This window comes from Bos javanicus, chromosome 9 (genome assembly GCF_032452875.1).
Source record: "Bos javanicus breed banteng chromosome 9, ARS-OSU_banteng_1.0, whole genome shotgun sequence".
Taxonomy (NCBI): domain Eukaryota; kingdom Metazoa; phylum Chordata; class Mammalia; order Artiodactyla; family Bovidae; genus Bos; species Bos javanicus.
In genome coordinates, this window is record NC_083876.1 from 68,880,568 (window position 1) to 68,900,489 (window position 19,922).

Here is a 19,922-nt window from a genome sequence, read left to right on the forward strand (position 1 = left end):
CAGTCGTGTCTGACTCTTTGTGACTCTATGAACTGTAGCCCACCAGGATCCTCTGTCCTTGGGATTCTCCAAGCAAGAATACTAGAGTAGGTTCAGTTCAGTTGCTCAGTCATGTCCGACTCTTTGCGACCCCATGAACTGCAGCATGCCAGGCTTCCCTGTCCATTACCAACTCCCAAAGCTTACTCAAACTCATGTCCATCAAGTCGGTGATCCCATCCAACCATCTCATCCTCTGTTGTTCCCTTCTCCTCCTGCATTCAATCTTTTCCAGCATCAGGGTCTTTTCCAGTGAGTCAGTTCTTCACATCATGTGGCCAAAGTATTGGACTTTCAGCTTCAGCATCGGTCCTTCCAATGAATATTCAGGACTGATTTCCTTTAGGATGGACTGGTTGGATCTCCTTGCAGTCCAAGGGACTCTCAAGAGTCTTCTCCAACACCACAGTTCAAAAGCATCAATTCTTTGGCCCTGAGCTTTCTTTATAGTCTAACTCTCACATCCATACATGACTACTGAAAAAAATATAGCTTTGACTGGATGGACATTTGTTGGCAAAGTAATGTCTCTGCTTTTGAACATGCTGCCAAGGTTGGTCATAACTTTTCTTTCAAGGAGCAAGCATCTTTTAATTCCATGGCTGCAGTCAACATCTGCAGTATTTGGGAGCCCAAGAAAAGAAAGTCTGTCCCTGTTTCCATTGTTTCCCCATCTATTTGCCATAAAGTGATGGGACCGGATGCCATGATCTTAGTTTTCTGAATGTTGAGTTTTAAGCCAACTTTTTCACCCTCCTCTTTCACTTTCATCAAGAGGCTCTTTAGTTCTTTTTCGCTTTCTGCCATAAGGGTGGTGTCATCTGCATATCTGAGGTTATTGATATTTCTCCCGGCAATCTTGATTCCAGTTTGTGCTTCCTCCAGCCCAGCATTTCTCATAATGTACTCTGCATAGAAGTTAAATAAGCAGGGTGACAATATACAGCCTTGACATACTTCTTTTCCTATTTGGAACCAGTCTGTTGTTCCATGTACAGTTCTAACTGTTGCTTCTTGACCTGCGTACAGATTTCTCAAGAAGCAGGTCAGATGGTCTGGTATTCCTGTCTCTTTAAGAATTTTAAGAATGACTACCTGGAGTAGGTAGCTATTCCCTTTTCCTGGGGATCTTCCCAACCCAGGGATTGAACACAGGTCTCCTGCATTGCAGGTGGATTCTTTACCATCTGAGCCGCCAGGGAAGCCCATAGATCTGTATAGATCTGTGATATAAAAACAAAAACAAAACAAGTACTATTTGGAGGTTAAAAAAAAAAGCCTCTACACAAATGCAAACAGAGCTCTAATAAAATCAAGAGTTTCTATTTATTAAGCTGGCTTTGCTCTAACCTCTTTGATAGGTTGAATGGATGCACTGTAATCCATGCATCAACCTTCTAAGAGAATATCTCTTCTCATCTCCATTACACACATGAGAGCAAGGCACTGAACAGTTAGATCATCTGTCCAAAGTCACACAGCTAAAAAAACAGCACCAGGAACCTGGATTCCAATCCAGCTCTGGCCCAGACCCTATGCTCTGAACCTCTGAGTACAAAATATGTTCATGACTTGCTTTACACAAATATTTTTTAAAATGCAAAGTCATGTATTGTCAGTGTTTCCCAAATCCCGAATGAAAACACATATCTGGTTAAGTGATTTTTTTATTTCTGGATTTGCTTGATAATAATGATTTTATATATGTATATACATATATATATACATACATACATAATATACATATATGTATATATTTAAAACTTTATTTTTCCTTTTTAGGCCATGCACCCCAGCATGTGGGATGGAACCCATGCCCCCTGCAATGGAAGCACAGAGTCTTAAGCACTGGACCAATAGAGAAATCCCCTTATATATATATTTTTTCCCCTTATATTCTTAAAAGGCACAAAAATTAAGTTGTTCAGTTACATGATCCTTGACTTGAATCATTTTAACTTGAAATGAATCACGTTACATAAAAAGTTAAATGTTTCATTGCCAGAGCCCAAAGAAAGGCATAAATTTATACATTGAAATGTATGTCAGCAATATAGCCTTAAATTTTGTTTGTGGATGACTTTCCTTCCTCTTTTTGAGAAAAATAGGTCAAGCATGTCATTGGCAGGCTTGTATAAGTTTAAAGCATCTCAATGCATTTGTCCCCTTTCCATTAGACCCCATTAAGGGCTAACCTCCTCACTGTCCATTATTTTCTTTGCCCTTGGCTTAGTCACTTAATGGCTCTGATCTTCAGTACCTGTAGGGTTGTGAAACAGCTTTGAGATAATGGGTGTGAAGGGCTTAGATCATACCTGCGTGTAATAAACCTCAGTTATTATCAATGTCATTTTCATTATTAATAATGCTTTTCTCTACATGATGTGTTAGATCTGTCTGCTCACTGTACCTCCCTCTTTGCTTTTCCTGGTATCTGCCTCTCCCACTCCCCTCCTCTGAGGGGTTCTTCCCAGTTCCTTGGGTTTGGAGGGCCTGTCAGTCACATTGCTCACCCATGCTGGCTACAGGGGTGGGCTATGACTCATGGTGATCCAGTTAAAGACTTACGTGGGATTCCCAAACAGGAGCTGAAGCCAAGTTCTTTTAGTTTAAATTAAACGTTCTAAGAATGTAACTACAAAGCTGTCTAGGGTCATATTCTTGTGACATACCTGCAAAGAAGCCAGAGAGAAACTGAAGTCATTCGGGGGCAGCTAAGCAAAGGCAAAATATACCTGCGTCCAGTTTGACTCTCTTCCTGCCGGGTACCATAATCACTAATGGCCCATTATGTTCAGCTTTCAGAAACTTGCAATTGAAAGACTTCTGGCCAAAAATGCTATTCATGAATGTTACACATTCTTTCTTGCATGTATTCATTATATGTTAACTAGATGTCTACCACATGTTGGATTTAAATAGAAAATTATATATCCTGTCCTTGATATTTACAGTTGGAAAGTTTTCAGAGGAAAAGTATAGTTCCAGAATTGTTTGAATTTTTTTAAGGTCTTGGACTTTAGGGATGATTTATAGTTTTCTGAAGCAGAACTCTGTGCCTCATTCATTCCGAAAGTAGAACCCTGATGGTTAGGCTACCCTATCTCTCATTTTTTAAAAATCTGAGTCCAAAAGGAATATATATTGTTTCTAGAACACAGAAAGTACAGAAAAACACAAATAAGAAATAAAAACGATCCATAGACCAACTACCAAGAAGTAACTTCTGTTCATATATTGGTACATTTGTTTCTAATAAGAAAATGCTCATTTTGTGAACTAATTCTTGGGTCTGTACGTTGGAATCATTTTGATCCATCAAGATATTCTGTTCATTTAATTCTCTCTTCTGTCACATCAAAATTAGATGGCTGTTTAGAGTATAATAAAGATGCTTCAATGGGATAATAAGAGCAGCAGTTAGCCATGACTTCCTATTAAAAGACCAAGTCCTGCCTAACTGACAACTTTCCACGGTCAATTGGTTGTCTTCAGCAGGGGATAATTAGAAAAGCTGCCTGCAGCTGTCGCTTGGGCTGTGAAGCCTGAACTAGATGATACATGTGAGAATTTGTCCATCCTGGGAGACAAAAGAGGAGGCAACAGAATCCTGGTACATCTAAGATTTGAGGCTTAATGAGAGCTCCAGCCTCCTCTCCCCACATACAAAGAACACCAGCGGACCTATGAGTCTGCCCATAAAAGAGCTCCATCAGAAACTGAACCATTAGTTTTCTCATAGAATTTAAGGTCACCCATTCCTGGCTAGGTATTTTGACTGTACAACTCATTGCAGGGGAAAAGTGTGAGTGTTTCCCTCCAGCTTAGGGGGGAGTGGAATCTGTGACACCACATTCACCCAGACCCTTCTCAGAAGGGAACTTGCTTCTTCAGAAGCACCTAAGGTGGGTACAACCAGCCCATTTCAGGTTAGGGCCAGTTAGCAGACAGAGCTCACGATTTCCCCTTTCACATGGCATCCTCAGGTTCTCATGCCATCCTCAGGTTCTCATGCCAATGCCGAGTATCTCTGATAACGAAATGAACAAGCTCTGCAGATGGGTCCCTGGGTTCAAGTTCATGAAACTGCTCCTAATTCAATGAACTTCTCTCTGTTAATATTAAAAGAACTCGTACTTTAAAGTTTTTATTATAGTTCCAGCATATAACAAGTGCTCAAGCAATGTTAACTCTTCTCATTATTTTTCCAGCAACTATCACCATGGTAGTTACATGTTTAGAAGTATCTATTACAAAGAATTGAAAGTTTTTAAAGCAAAATAAAAAATAAAAATGACAAGAAAAATAAGGATTTTCCTCCCTAGATAGTTTAAGAACTATTCTTATAATCCTATGGATAATATGCACTTCCTTAAAGAAATTATGGCTAAAGTTCTGTCTGAATTATCGCAAACTCTGAAGTGATGGTTTCTTAATTATTGATTCTGAACCTCTTTCTTAATGCTTATCTTTCACACTCATAGTCTTCTGATCATGAAAATCTTCTGACTCTGGTAATGGAAGTATCTTTTTTCAGACTAACCCTCCTACAAACTACAGTTGTATATAACAGACAAAATGTAAAAAGCAACCACTGCATTTTCACTGAAGAGCGACCTAAAGGAGGCAGAATTGGGAAGGCATGCAACTCTTAAAAGAGGCAAATAAACTGAGTAAGACATTTATTCAGCTTCTTCTGGGGGACACAGTCCAATCCTGAGCATAGAGTGTAGTTTCCAGTTGTTGTTTAGTTGCTAAGTTGTGTCTGACTCTGCGACCCCATTGACTGTAGCCCACCAGGCTCTTCAGTCCACGGAATTCTCCAGGCAAGAATATTGGAGCGGGTTGCCATTTCCTTCTCCAGGGGATCTTCCCGACCCAGGGATCGCAGGGAACTTGCATCTCCTGCATTGACAAGCGGATTCTTTACACACTGAGCCACCAGGGAAGTCCATTTAATCTCCAGTAGAGAGCCTTAATCTTATTAGCCTGAGTCTCTGTGGACTATCACAGTAGCTGGAAATGGAAAGACATTTCAGAAAGGAGTCAGAGTAGTGCATTAACTACCCCAAAATTTGTGCATTAAATACCCCCAAGTTCTCCCTTAACCTTTGAATCACACTTGTACAGGTTAAGGTGTTAAGAACTCAAGAGGAAAGTGAAAGCTGGAAAGTTGAAAGACTTGTGCTTAGATCCCAGTAGTCACTAACCATAGGAGATACAGTGTGGAATTCAAGATCCATCAAATTAGAAGGATTTGTTAAATGTTTTTAGCTTCAATTAGAACATTAAAAAAACTAAGATCATGGCATCCAGTCTCATCACTTCATGGCAAATAGATGGGGAAACAATGGAAACAGTGACAGATTTTATTTTCTTGGGCTCCAAAATCACTACAGATGGTGACTGCAACCATGAAATTAAAAGACACTTGCTCCTTGGAAGAAAAGCTATGACAAACCTAGACAGCATGTTATAAAGCAGAGACATTACTTTTCTGTCAAATGTCCATCTAGTCAAAGCTATGGTTTTTCCAGTAGTCATGTAGGGATGTGAAAGTTGGACTATAAAGAAAACTGAAGGCCAAAGAATTGATGCTTTTGAACTGTGGTGTTGGAGAAGACTCTTGAGAGTCCCTTGGACTGCAAGGAGATCCAACCAGTCTATCCTAAAGGAAATCAGTCCTGAATATTCATTGGAAGGACCGATGCTGAAGCTGAAACTCCAATACTCTGGCCACCTGATGTGAAGAACTGACTCATTGGAAAAGACCCTGATTCTAGAAAAGATTGAATGCAGGAGGAGAAGGGGATGACAGAGGATGAGATGGTTGGATGGCATCACTGACTCACTGGACATGAGTGTGAGCAGACTTCGGGAGTTGGTGAAGGACAGGGAAGCCTGGTGTGCTGCAGTTCATGGGGTTGCAAAGAGTCGGACACGAATGAGGGACTGAACTGAATGAACTGAGAACTTCAGAAGGGCCATGCCTCAGGAGCAAAGAGCTCTTCTCAATCTCTAAAATGAAAGAAACCAGATGCAAAAGACTACATATTTTATGATTCTGTTTATATGAGTGATTAAAGAAAGTAAATTTATAGAGACAGAAAGCAGATCAGTAGTTGCCTAGGGCTAGGGGTGAGAATGAGGATTAATTGCAAGCAGGCACAAGGGAGATTTTTGGAGTGACGGAAATGTTCTAAAACTGAATTGTGAATAAACAAAATGTGGTATGTATACACAATGGAATATTATTCAGCCTTAAAAAGAAAGGAAACTCTGACACATGGTATAACATAGATAAAACCTGAGGGCATTAATAGTAAGTGAATTAAGCCAGTCACAAAAGGGCAAATACTGTATGATTCCACTTATATGAGGTACATATAGTAGTCAAATTCACAGAGGTAGAAAATAGAATGGTGGTTTTCTGTGGCTGGGAAGAAAGCAGAATGGGTAATTACTGTTTAACAGGCATAGATTTTCAGCTTAGTAAGATATAAAGGAGTTATGGAGATTGTGGTAATAGTTGCTCAATAATATGAATCACCTAATGCCAATGAACTATACATTTAAAAATGAGTAAGATGGTAAATTTATTTTATGTGTACTTTATAATTTAAAAACATTTTGTTGTGGCTATATTTGCTCAATTCTATACATTTACCAAAAATTATTGAATTATACACTGACAATGGGTGAATTTTATGATATGTAAATGGTATTTCATTTAAGCTGTTTAAAAAGATCCTGAAAGAAAAAGAAAGACCTTATCCTCAGACTAAGAGATGTGCTTTAGACAAAACTAAAACAAATCTACTTTGAGAAGGGCCAAAACCAAGTTTTCCCAGGCTCAAGGTGACCTTCAAGCAATACAATTACCTGTTAGAACAAAACTATGCACTCTTCAGAAGAAGATAAGAGAATTCAGATTGCCCATAATTTATCACTACAGTATCAAGCTTGCAATTAAAACCCACTACACATCAGAAAAGTAGAAAAATGTGCCCTACAGTCAAGAGAAAAATTAGTTAATAAAAACAAGGCAGTAGATGGTCCAGATGTTGGAAAGAGACTTTGAAATGACTAAAAATATTTAAGGCATCTACAGGAAAAGATTAGTAGGATAGATGAGAAGATAGGAAATTTTAGGAGCTATGTAGAATTTTTAGAAAATTTGAGAAAGAAAAGAACCAAATGGAAATAATAGAACTAAAAAATATAATATTTGAAACAAATTCATTGGCTAGCTCTAAAAGAAGTTTGACCATAACAGAGAAAATAATTGGTGAACTTGAACACAGCTCAATGAAAGTCATCCACACAGAAACATAGAAAAAGAAAATATTCTTTAAAATAGAATATGAAATATCTATGAAATAGTATCAAGCACTCTAAGACACATGTCACTGGAGTCCCAGAAGGAAAGGAGAGAAAGAATTGAGCAGAAAATTAAAGCTAAAGAAATAAAGACCAAAGTCTTTCAAAATTTGATCTCAACCCACAGATCCAGGCAGCTCAGTAAAATCTAAGCAAGATTAAAAAGAAAACCACACCTGGTAATAGCAAAGGAAACTTCTAAAAATAAAAGATGAAAAGAAAATTCTTAAAAGTAACCACAGTTTAAAAAGACTCATCTCATAAAGGGAACAACAACAATTACTGTGGCTTTTATCAGAAAGAATAGAATCCAGAAGACAATGGAACCACAGCTTTTAAATACTGAAAGGGGAAAAGAAAACCCTCTCAATGAAACATTCTATATCTAGCAAAAACATCTTTCAAAAATGGAGATGAAATAAACCTATCTTCAAATAAAAAGCTGTTAGAATATGGTGCCAGGAGATCTTCACTACAAGAGATGATAAATTTTCTCAAGCAGAAGAAAAATGATGCTAGATACAATTTGGATCTATAGTTAAGAAAGAAAAGCACTGGAAATGGTAAATATCTGAATACAATATTTTTCTTTCTTTTCTTACATTCTTCAAATGTCAATTGACTAAAGCAAAAATGACAATAAGTTATTTTTTATTTTTTTAATTTTATTTTATTTTTAAACTTTACAAATTGTATTAGTTTTGCCAAATATCAAAATGAATCCGCCACAGGTATACATGTGTTCCCCATTCTGTGATTTCTTTCATGTCTAGAGGTTAAAAATATGAAAATAATACAAAAGTTGGGAGAAAGAGTGCAATTACACTTGTGAGTTCTTACATTATATGAAAAGTGGTATATTAATTCAAATTAGAATGTGATAGTTAAAGATGTGTAATATGTGAACCATGAACTTCCTGATGTTCAAGCTGGTTTTAGAAAAGGCAGAGGAACCAGAGATCAAATTGCCCACATCCGCTGGATCATGGAAAAAGCAAGAGAGTTCCAGAAAAACATCTATTTCTGCTTTATTGACTATGCCGAAGCCTTTGACTGTGTGGATCACAATAAACTGTGGAAAATTCTGAAAGAGATGGGAATACCAGAACACCTGATCTGCCTCTTGAGAAATTTGTATGCAGGTCAGGAAGCAACAGTTAGAACTGGACATGGAACAACAGACTGGTTCCAAATAGGAAAGGGAGTACGTCAAGGCTGTATATTGTCACCCTGCTTGTTTAACTTATATGCAGAGTACATCATGAGAAACGCTGGGCTGGAAGAAGCACAAGCTGGAATCAAGATTGCCAGGAGAAATATCAGTAACCTCAGATATGCAGATGACACCACCCTTATGGCAGAAAGTGAAGAGGAACTAAAAAGCCTCTTGATGAAAGTGAAAGTGGAGAGTGAAAAAGTTGGCTTAAAGCTCAGCATTCAGAAAACAAAAATTATGTCATCTGGTCCCATCACTTCATGGGAAATAATGGGGAAACAGTGGAAACAGTGTCAGACTTTATTTTTGGGGGCTCCAAAATCACTGCAGATGGTGATTGCAGCCATGAAATTAAAAGACGCTTACTCCTTGGAAGGAAAGGTATGACCAACCTAGATAGCATATTGAAAAGCAGAGACATGACTTTGCCAACAAAGGTCCGTCTAGTCAAGGCTATGGTTTTTCCAGTGGTCATGTATGGATGTGAGAGTTGGACTGGGTAGAAGGCTGAGCGCCGAAGAATTAATGCTTTTGAACTGTGGTGTTGGAGAAGACTCTTGAGAGTCCCTTGGACTGCAAGGAGATCCAACCAGTCCATTCTGAAGGAGATCAGCCCTGGGATTTCTTTGGAAGGAATGATGCTAAAGCTGAAACTCCAGTACTTTGGCCACTTCATGCGAAGAGTTGACTCATTGGAAAAGACTCTAATGCTGGGAAGGACTGGGGGCAAGAGGAGAAGGGGATGACAGAGGATGAGATGGCTGGATGGCATCACTGACTCGATGGACATGAGTCTGAGTGAACTCCAGGAGTTGGTGATGGACAGGGAGGCCTGGCGTGCTTCGATTCATGGGGTTGCAGAGTCGGACACAACTGAGCGACTGATCTGATCTGATCTGATCTGATTATCTCAAAAGAATTCTTTATCATGGATTAATAACTACATAAATTTAATAATATTTCCATTAAAATTACTTAAGAACCATCATGTGAAAGTTACTTAAAAATCACACAACTCATTGTAAAACACTAGAAAAAATTTGATTCCTTAGAGGAAAATCTTATTTGTCTATTGAAAATATAAAATTACAATAGATTAAATATTATATTTAAAAATTACAATAAATTAAACATTTTGAATAGACAAATAAGATTTTTCTGTAAGGAGTCAAATATTTTCTAAGTCATTCTCTCTCTTATGACTCAGAGAAGATTCATAATAAATCAGGGTGATGTATTTGATTGAAAGATTTAGGCAAAAATACTACAGGCTTTAAAATTTTATTATAATTCTATATTTCCTCATTTCTAGCTTTATAATACAGAATAAATTTAAAATATTACTGTTTTAAAATGCAATATGCAAGTTTGGGCTAGAGAGCAAAATTCTTCATGGAGAAACTACCCTTAATAACTGGTAATATTTTATAGTTTTATAATAAAAATAGAAAATAATTATTGAATGTCTATTCTTTCAATAAGACTTAAGTACAGAGTTGACAACCACTCTGACTGTCAAGGACTTCCTCATCTAAAATAATACAAAAATGATAAAAAGTACACAAACAACTATAAGACAGAATGCAAAAAAGAATCCAACAGAAAATTATCAAGTTCAAAGATAATGAAATCATCTTAAGTTGCAGAGATTAAGAAAATCTTTGGTGCTTTTGCAATGGATCTTGAAGGATGAAGAAGATTTTCTTAGTGAAGAGTGATGAGCTGAAACAATATTGACAGAGGCACAAAAGTGGGAAACTACGGGGAATGTGGAGGGACAATCCAAAATTCAGATCATCTCTATCACAAGGGACTAATAGAGGAGCTGTCAGTAATAACGTGGACAGACAAATTCAGGCATTCTCTGAAGGGACATGTATGTAACCCCAAGAATTGAGACCCACAGTCTGTAGCTTCTAGGAAGTCATTTTCCACATGCTGGAGGGTCTTGCATAATCAAACTATATTCCTGGGAAAGATGAATATGGTTGATGGGCTAGAGGCAAGAGAGAATACAACCAGAGTCCCATAAAAACATCCTGCTTATTTGGAGGATCACAGCATACCAAAAATTAAACAAAATGACACTGGAACAGAAGTCAGAGCTAATTCCTAGAAAGAGCCTGTCAAGGGACTCGTAAACCTAATATTGTATACTGAATCCTTGCAGGGTTGCAGTTGTGCATTAGGCCCTGGGTAGTATATACCAATGTGTGGCATCTGGCTATCAAAGAGTAAATCAAAACCCACACAGAACACCAAAAGATAAGCTAGAACACAGTAGATGCTCCATAGTTTTTCCGCCTTTCAGGGCATGATCTAGTACTACCTGGCCAGTTGCAGCTGAGCAGGGCAGACTGGGAGCAGCTGGAATTTGGAAATAGATATGTCTACTAGAATGGAAAAGTAATGAAAGGACAGACTCCACTTCAGATGAAAGAGGACGTTCTGCTTGGCAAGCAGAATGTGGAGTCCAGAAAGCATAGCCGCCAATTAGAGGGAGAAATCCAGCCCAAGTCATCTTACCATGAGGGGACCCAACATTCAGGAACACTAAGTATGACCCTACCTTTGGACAGAGCAGAAATAGGGGAAACCAGAACAGCTGATAATCACAGATTCAAGCAAAGAAGTAGACTGTAAGGACACCTACATTCTGCCGTCATTCAGAAAAGCCCTTCCTAGGCTCCGGGTCAGGGGCAAGACATGTATATAAAGGGGGCAGCAGATGGCTATATAGTGAGACCTTTGATGTCCCACATTGTACATACTCTCAGAGTCTAGTCAGATAAACAACAGCTTCTGGGGCACAGAGCAAAGGACTGAAAGCCAATTCCCAAAACTGGCCTATAAATTTGAGAATCTATATTAGGACCTACCCATCAAGCCAACTAACAGAATTAGGGGCCAAAGTCAATACCAGTCTTAGATATTCTGAGCTGAACCCCCCATAATTCTGGTTAGGATATGTCTGAGAGAGTAGGACAATGTTGAGACTGAAGGGAGAGTAAGTCACATTCATAAGGACAAGAAGAGAGTGGTCAAGGCTGCGGGCCAGGCCTCCCCTGAATTGATTGCACGATGCATGGCATCAACCTCGGGGGAGGAATCCAAGGTTCTGACTTCAAGGATCAGAAGGAAGCATCATGGGACAGACAATATTGGAGCAGGCTCTTTTCTGATGAGTAAGATCTTCTCAAGATGGAGAACTGGAAAGGCTTGTCTGGCTGTGGGAACAGCACAAGCAAACAGGGTGACTGGAATGTCAGTGATTCGGAGGGTAGTAGAGAGGGTGAGGTCAGGGGACCTGGGTTACTGAGACCCCCAAACCAGCCCAAGTGACTAGGATTTCATTCTATAGGTGCCTGTGGACTAAAGATTTTGAGGAAAGAAGTGACAGGGTATGATTTTGGACAACAAGCCTGACCATTGCATCCACCTCTCCATCTTCTCAATTTGGGAGTTTCAATCTCAGAGATAATGACGGTGCCCTCCCTGTTCCAATATTGGATCAAATGGGATCGTTGGCCCTTCTGGCCCAGCCTGTGTCCCACACTACCTACTCATTCTCATCAGGAGTCTCTGTTCTCGTTTCTTACTGTGGTCTCCCCAGTCATCGTTTCCCCATCTCCTTTGTCTCAGATTCTTCACTACAGCCCACCAGGCCAACATCTTCCCTAGGCCTGGTTCTGGGCACTGAGCTCTGTGCGTGCGTGCCCCCGCCCTTATGCAGTTCTCCATTCTGCATATTTGTGTGCGATGCTCCAGGCTCAGCCTTACCCACACCTGCCCACTTTGTGCTGTAGGGCACAGTCCCCCAAAAAATGAGAAGGAGGGAATAGGAATTTGGGAGAAAATAAGCAAAAATAAACACACAACGGGCATTATTTTTCCATATGTTTCTGACTGAGCACAGAAAGTCATTCAGGAAAAAATTGAGACCCATAGTTTGGAATATTGTAAAATTCCCTGTTGTTTCTTTTCAAAGATAATTCAGTATAAAGCTAGGAGGAAAAATGTTTGCCATTTATCCTTAAAATTGGGAGGAAAGAGGGAAAACATTTCACAGGTAAAAAGATACTTGAAAGGAATCACAAAAATGTTTTTAAGCTTAAGAACTAAAATTATCATTTGAATTTATATAATAGCATTTGGGTTTAAACCAGCAGAACCTACCTAAATCTGGCTATCTTAAGCAAAAGGGCAATTTAATGGAAAGATTGAGGGCTCATAGAATTATAACAAAGCTGGAAAATTGGATCTGGAAAACAAAAAGTTACCCAGGGCTGCTGGAGGGAGCAATAGGAGTCCCAGTTACAAGCCACCACCACCAGTATGGAGCTGAATGAATCAATTCCATCTCCAGATTCTTGGGTTGTATTTTCAAGGCTGAAATTTCCAGAGAGAGTGCCTAACTGTCTAGACTAAGTCACATGCAATTCCCTAGCAATGAGATGCAGGAAAAGAACAACTCTGACTGCTTTAGATCCCAGTGGGGAAGGTAACTTCTATCTAGACTACATATAATTGAGGACTTTCCAAAATATAGACTAAGGAGCAAACAGTGAAGAGTATTAAATACTTAACAGTGAAAAAAATTACAAAAGTCCACTACAGTCTACACTTCAGATCCACAAATATTTTCCTGCCTAACAAAAACCAACAAACCCCTCATGGAACTGAGAACATTCTCAGTTCCCACTCAAAGGGAAATTCCCAAATTAAGAGTCTACTGCAACCCAACTCTTAGTCTAGTATCTCTAGTTGGTATACACTTTTCCCCATATCTGTAACCTGTGGTCAAAATATAGATATAATCATAAATAACTCACCCTATAAAGTAGATCAAAGAGACGAGAAAGAAGATATATCAGTTAAAATATTTATGTACACTTGCAGAGTAGAAAGTCAAATATAGTTAAAGTTATAGTCCTTATTCCTGCATATAGGCACAAAGCTATCACTGCTAGTCAGTATTCATTGTTAACAGAAGCAGCCACTCATCCATTTTTTTAACTTGTCTTCTCCATGACAGATTCCATGTTCCCCTTGCTTAGGTCAGCACCAGTGGTTGGCATTCTTTGCTTTGTCGAGTTACCCAAAATGTATTGAACTTCACTGCTGAGCCCCTGGAGGTGCTGTGTGCATGAGGTTGCATTAATGAGGGAGATAGAGAAATGAGGAGTCTCCCAGAGGTCACACGGGCTCCAAGCTCGTAGCCACCATGGAGATCAGTTCAGTTCAGTTCAGTTCAGTCGCTCAGTTGTGTCCAACTCTTTGTGACCCCATGAAACACAGCATGCCAGGCCTCCCTGTCCATCACCAACTCCTGGAGTTCACTCAGACTCATGTGCATCAAATCAGTGATGCCATCCAGCCATCTCATCCTCTGTCGTCCCCTTCTCCTCTTGCCCCCAATCCTTCCCAGCATCAGAGTCTTTTCCAATGAGGCAACTCTTCGCATGAGGTGGCCAAAGCATTGGAGTTTCAGCTTTAGCATCATTCCTTCCAAAGAAATCCCAGGGCTGATCTCCTTCAGAGTGGACTGGTTGGATCTCCTTGCAGTCCAAGGGACTCTCAAGAGTCTTCTCCAACACCACAGTTCAAAAGCATCAATTCTTTGGCACTCAGCATTCTTCACAGTACAACTCTCACATCGATACATGACCACAGGAAAAACCATAGCCTTGACTAGATGGACCTTTGTTGGCAAAGTAATGTCTCTGCTTTTGAATATGCTATCTAGGCTGATCATAACTTTTCTTCCAAGGAGTAAGCGTCTTTTAATTTCATGGCTGCAGTCACCATCTGTAGTGATTTTGGAGCCCCCCAAAATAAAGTCTGACACTGTTTCCACTGTTTCCCCATCTATTTCCCATGAAGTGGTGGGACCAGATGCATTGATCTTCGTTTTCTGAATGTTGAGTCTTAAGCCAACTTTTTCACCCTCCACTTTCACCTTCATCAAGAGGCTCTTTAGTTCTTCTTCACTTTCTGCCATAAAGGTGGTGTCATCTGCATATCTGAGGTTATTGATATTTCTCCTGGCAATCTTGATTCCAGCTTGTGCTTCCTCCAGCCCAGCATTTCTCATGATGTACTCTGCATATAAGTTAAAAAAGCAGGATGACAATATACAGCCTTGATGTACTCCTTTTCCTATTTGGAACAAGTCTGTTGTTCCATTACCAGTTCTAACTGTTGCTTCCTGACCTGCATACAAATTTCTCAAGAGGCAGGTCAGGTGTCCTGGTACTCCCAACTCTTTCAGAATTTTCCCCAGTTTATTGTGATCCACACAGTCAAAGGCTTTGGCATAGTCAATAAAGCAAAAATAGATGTTTTTCTGGAACTCTTTTGCTTTTTCGATGATCCAGTGGATGTTGGCAATTTGGTCTCTGGTTCGTCTGCCTTTTTTAAAACCAGCTTGAACATTGGAAGTTCACAGTTCACGTATTGCTGAAGCCTGGCTTGGAGAATTTTGAGCATTACCTTACTAGCATGTGAGATGAGTGCAATTGTGTGGTAGTTTGAGCATTCTTTGGCATTGCCTTTCTTTGGGATTGGAATGAAAACTGACCTTTTCCAGTCCTGTGGCCACTGCTGAGTTTTCCAAATTTGCTGGCATATTGAGTGCAGCACTTTCACAGCATCATCTTTCAGGATTTGAAAGAGCTCAACTGGAATTCCATCAACTCCACTAGCTTTGTTCATAGTGATGCTTCTAAGGCCCACTTGACTTCACATTCCAGGATGTCTGGCTCTAGGTGAGTGATCACACCATCGTGATTACCTGGGCTGTGAAGATTTTTTTTGTACAGTTCTTCTGTGTATTCTTGCCACCTCTTCTTAATATCTTCTGCTTCTGTTAGGTCCATACCATTTCTGTCCTTTATTGAGCCCATCTTTGCATGAAATGTTCCCTTGGTATCTCTAATGTTCTTGAAGAGATCTCTAGTCTTTCCCATTCTGTTTTTTTTCCTCTATTTCTTTGCATTGATCATTGAGGAAGGCTTTCTTATCGCTCCTTGCTATTTTTTGGAACTCTGCACTCAAATGCTTATATCTTTCCTTTCCTCCTTTGCTTTTTGCTTCTCTTCTTTTCTCAGCTATTTGTAAGGCCTCCTCAGACAGCCATTTTGCTTTTTTGCATTTCTTTTCCATGGGGATGGTCTTGTCACTGCCTCCTGTACAATGTCACGAACCTAATTCCATAGTTCATCAGGCACTCTATCTATCAGATCTAGGCCCTTAAATCTATTTCTCACTTCCACTGTATAATCATAAGGGATTTGATTTAGATCATACCTGAATAGTCTAGTGGTTTTCCCTACTTTCTTCAATTTAAGTCTGAATTTGGCAATAAGGAGTTCATGATCTGAGCCACAGTCAGCTCCTGCTCTTGTTTTTGCTGACTGTATAGAGCTTCTCCATCTTCGGCTGCAAAGAATGTGATCAATCTGATTTCACTGTTGACCATCTGGTGATGTCCACGTGTAGAGTCTTCTCTTGTGTTGTTGGAAGAGGGTGTTTGCTATGACCAGTGCATTTTCTTGACAAAACTCTATTAGTCTTTGCCATGCTTCATTCCATATTCCAAGGCCAAATTTGCCTGTTACTCCAGGTGTTTCTTGACTTCCTACTTTTGCATTCCAGTCCCCTATAATGAAAAGAACATCTTTTTTGGGTGTTAGTTCTAAAAGGTCGTGTAGGTCTTCATAGAACCATTCAACTTCAGCTTCTTCAGCATTACTGGTTGGGGCATAGACTTAGATTACTATGATATTGAATGGTTTGCCTTGGAAACGAATAGAGATCATTCTGTCGTTTTTGAGATTGCATCCAAGTACTGCATTTCGAACTCTTGTTGACCATGATGGCTACTCCATTTCTTATGAGGGATTCCTGCCCACAGTAGTAGATATAAGGGTCATCTGAGTTAAATTCACCCATTCCATTCCATTTTAGTTCGTTGATTCCTAGAATGTCGACGTTCACTCTTGCCATCTCTTGTTTGAGCACTTCCAGTTTGCCTTGGTTCATGGGCCTGACATTCCAGGTTCCTATGCAATATTGCTCTTTATGGCATTGGACCTTGCTTCTATCACTAGTCACATCCACAACTGGGTATTGTTTTTGCTTTGGCTCCATCCCTTCATTTTTTCTGGAGTTATTTCTCCACTGATCTCCAGTACCATATTGGGCACCTACTGACCTGGGGAGTTTCTCTCAGTATCCTATCATTTTGCCTTTTCATACTGTTCATGGGGTTTTCAAGGCAAGAGTACTGAAGGGGTTTGCCATTCCCTTCTCCAGTGGACCACTTTCTGTCAGACCTCTCTACAATGACCTGCCCATCTTGGGTGGCCCCATGGGCATGGCTTAGTTTTATTGAATTAGACAAGACTGTGGTCCTAGTATGATTAGATTGACTAGTTTTCTGTGAGTATGGTTTCAGTGTGTCTGCCCTCTGATGCCCTCTTGCAACACTTACCATCTTTCTTGGGTTTCTCTTACCTTGGACGTGGGGTATCTCTTCACGGCTGCTCCAGCAAAGCACAGCCGCTACTCCTTACCTTGGACGAGGGGTATCTCCTCACCGCTGCCCCTTCTGACCTTGAACGTGGAATAGCTCCTCTAGGCCCTCTTGCCCCCGCGCAGCCACTGCTCCTTGGAGGTGGGGTTGCTCGTCCCAGCCATGGCCCCTAGCCTCGGAGGTGGGGTAGCTCCTCTCGGCCGCCACCCCTAACCTTGGACGTGGGGTAGCTCCTCCCGGCCGCGGCCCTTGACCTTGGCTGTTCCTGCGCGGTGGCAGCCTGGCACTCTTGGCCGCTTCCCCTCGGGCATGGGGTCCTCCCAGCTTCTGCCCCTGACCTCGGATGTGGGGTAGCTCCTCTTGGCAGTGCTAAGTGCGCAGGTCACAGCTGCCCGCCCATGGAGATCAATGATAGCCAGATCATCTTTCTCAACTCTACAACACAATAATTGCCTTTTATCCTAATAAACCAAGGACCTGATAAGCTCAAAATGGCCATATAGCAATGTGGTACCCAATTCACTAACATCATTGTTGTATCCAAATTGGAAGCATTCTTATCCTGGAGTTAAGGCATTTAGACCAGTCACACCCAGAATGCAGAATGAGAAGTGAAACAAAGAAAATTGCAAGTAGGTTATTAGGTGTAATTATCCTTTAGTTCACAGACCCTAATATCAGTAGTCACTATTAACAGTCTCTTTAGGTCAGATCATTTATATTATCATGCTGACCCTCCTAACAATTATGGAAATACTGCTCCTTTTGTCTCTAAAAATTAAGTGGGGCTACTTGGCTTCTGCCACCTTGGAATCCTCCAGTCAACACTGAAATCATGTAGTTCATTTCTACAGTGTGGTCTCCTACTAGAATCCTCAGTCTTCAGAAAATTGCCCGTTTCATAAATAGTGTTTTGTTTACCATATGTCTGTTTGAAGACCTTGTTGAAGGGAGTAGATTGTAAGATAATTTAGAATGTAGCTGGACAGGATGCTTACGAGGGATCACTCCATATTTCCCTTGTATAAAATAATATATTCATTTATTCTACATCAAAAAGTGTTTTCATCTGACCCAATATTTTGTGAGCTATAGTTGAAATCGGTTTGGGGTTAATCAACCTAACAAATTATTGGAACTCCATATAGCTACTCAGGTTTTTTCTAAATGCAAAATATCTGTTGAATATATCTGTATTCAGGTTCTACTAGAAAAATGATTGTATTCCTCCCTATTTATCAAGCACCACCACTCATCCCCACACATACTCCACAGATATTTTCCCATAAAATTAGCAAAGCTCTCAAATTCTTATGGTATGTAAACCTTCATCCAAGGATTGACTTTGTGATTTGCGCTCAAGTCATAGTGAAATTTAACTCTAGTAATAGTTTTAAGCAACCAGCCAATCCTAAAAGCAATCAGCCTTGAATGTTCATTGGAAGAACTGATGCTGAAGCTGAAGCTCCAAACTTTGGCCACCTGATATGAAGAGCCGACTCACTGGAAAAGACTTTGATGCTGAGAAAGATTGAGGGCAAGAGGAAAAGTGGGTGATAGAGGATGAGATGATTGGATGGCATCACCGACTTAATGCACTTCCCTGGTGGCTCAGATGGTAAAGAATCTGCTTGCAATGTGGGAGACCTGAGTTCAGTCCCTGGGTTGGGAAGATCTCTTGGAGAAGGAAATGGCAACCCATTCCAGTATTTTTGCCTGGAGAATTCTGTGGACAGGGGAGCTTGGTGGGCTACAGTCCATGGGGTTTCAAAGAGTCAGACATGGCTGAGTGACTAACACCAACTTAATGGACATGAGTTTGAACAAATTCTGGGAGATGGTGGACAGGGAAGTCTGGTGTGTTTCAGTTCATGGGGTCTCAAAAAGGTGGACACTACTTAGCAACTGAACAACAACAATTTCTCTGAGCAAAGCCAAGTGTAAGGCAAGTGTGAAATTTAGAGAATAGGTGTCTTCTTTCAAGAAGACCTTTTTCCTCAGGCAAAAAATTAAAAGAACCTTGAAGCAAGAGAAGAACAACCTCATCAGAGAAGGAAGGGGAGGCTCTGCCCTTGTGAGCAGAAGCTCCATGTAGTGTGGGGATTTCGGTTACTCAGACATAGGTCCTCTCCTGGACCCCATCCCACTCCCTGGCAGTCTACTCTTTTTTGATTAATGACTACCTTTCCATGGAAGTGAAAATTTTATCCAATGATATAGTTTGAAACCCTTTACGATCAAAATCTGCTTCTGAGTTTTGGCTATTGCAGTCTGTCAGGGCAAAATAATAAATTCTTTCATCATGGTTATAGAAGGTCCCTGAATTTCATTCCATGGCTCAAACTGAGAATTTAGGGATTTAAGTTCATCGCTCTCTGGCTTTAAGCCATTCAGTGTTACCAGAAGCAGCCATCCATCAATATTTCATATTTTTCATACTTAATTGATGGTGGTGACAACGTGGTCTGCCAGAACCCTCTCTTCAATGAATCCCTGATTACAGATGTCCAGAAGCAATCATTTCTTTCACTATCTTATTACTGAAGGCCAAGGACTGCTAGATTACTAACCCAGAAAAATAACAGAATATTGAATTCTCTCCATGCTATCTAGATTGAAAACTTGTCTCTAGTTCTCCATGTAGCCTTGAAGATCTGTTACCTAGAACTCCAATTCCAGATACAAATTTCTGAACAGTTTGGTTAAGAGACTGTAGATTCTAATCCTAGCTCTGCTATTTATTTATTAGCC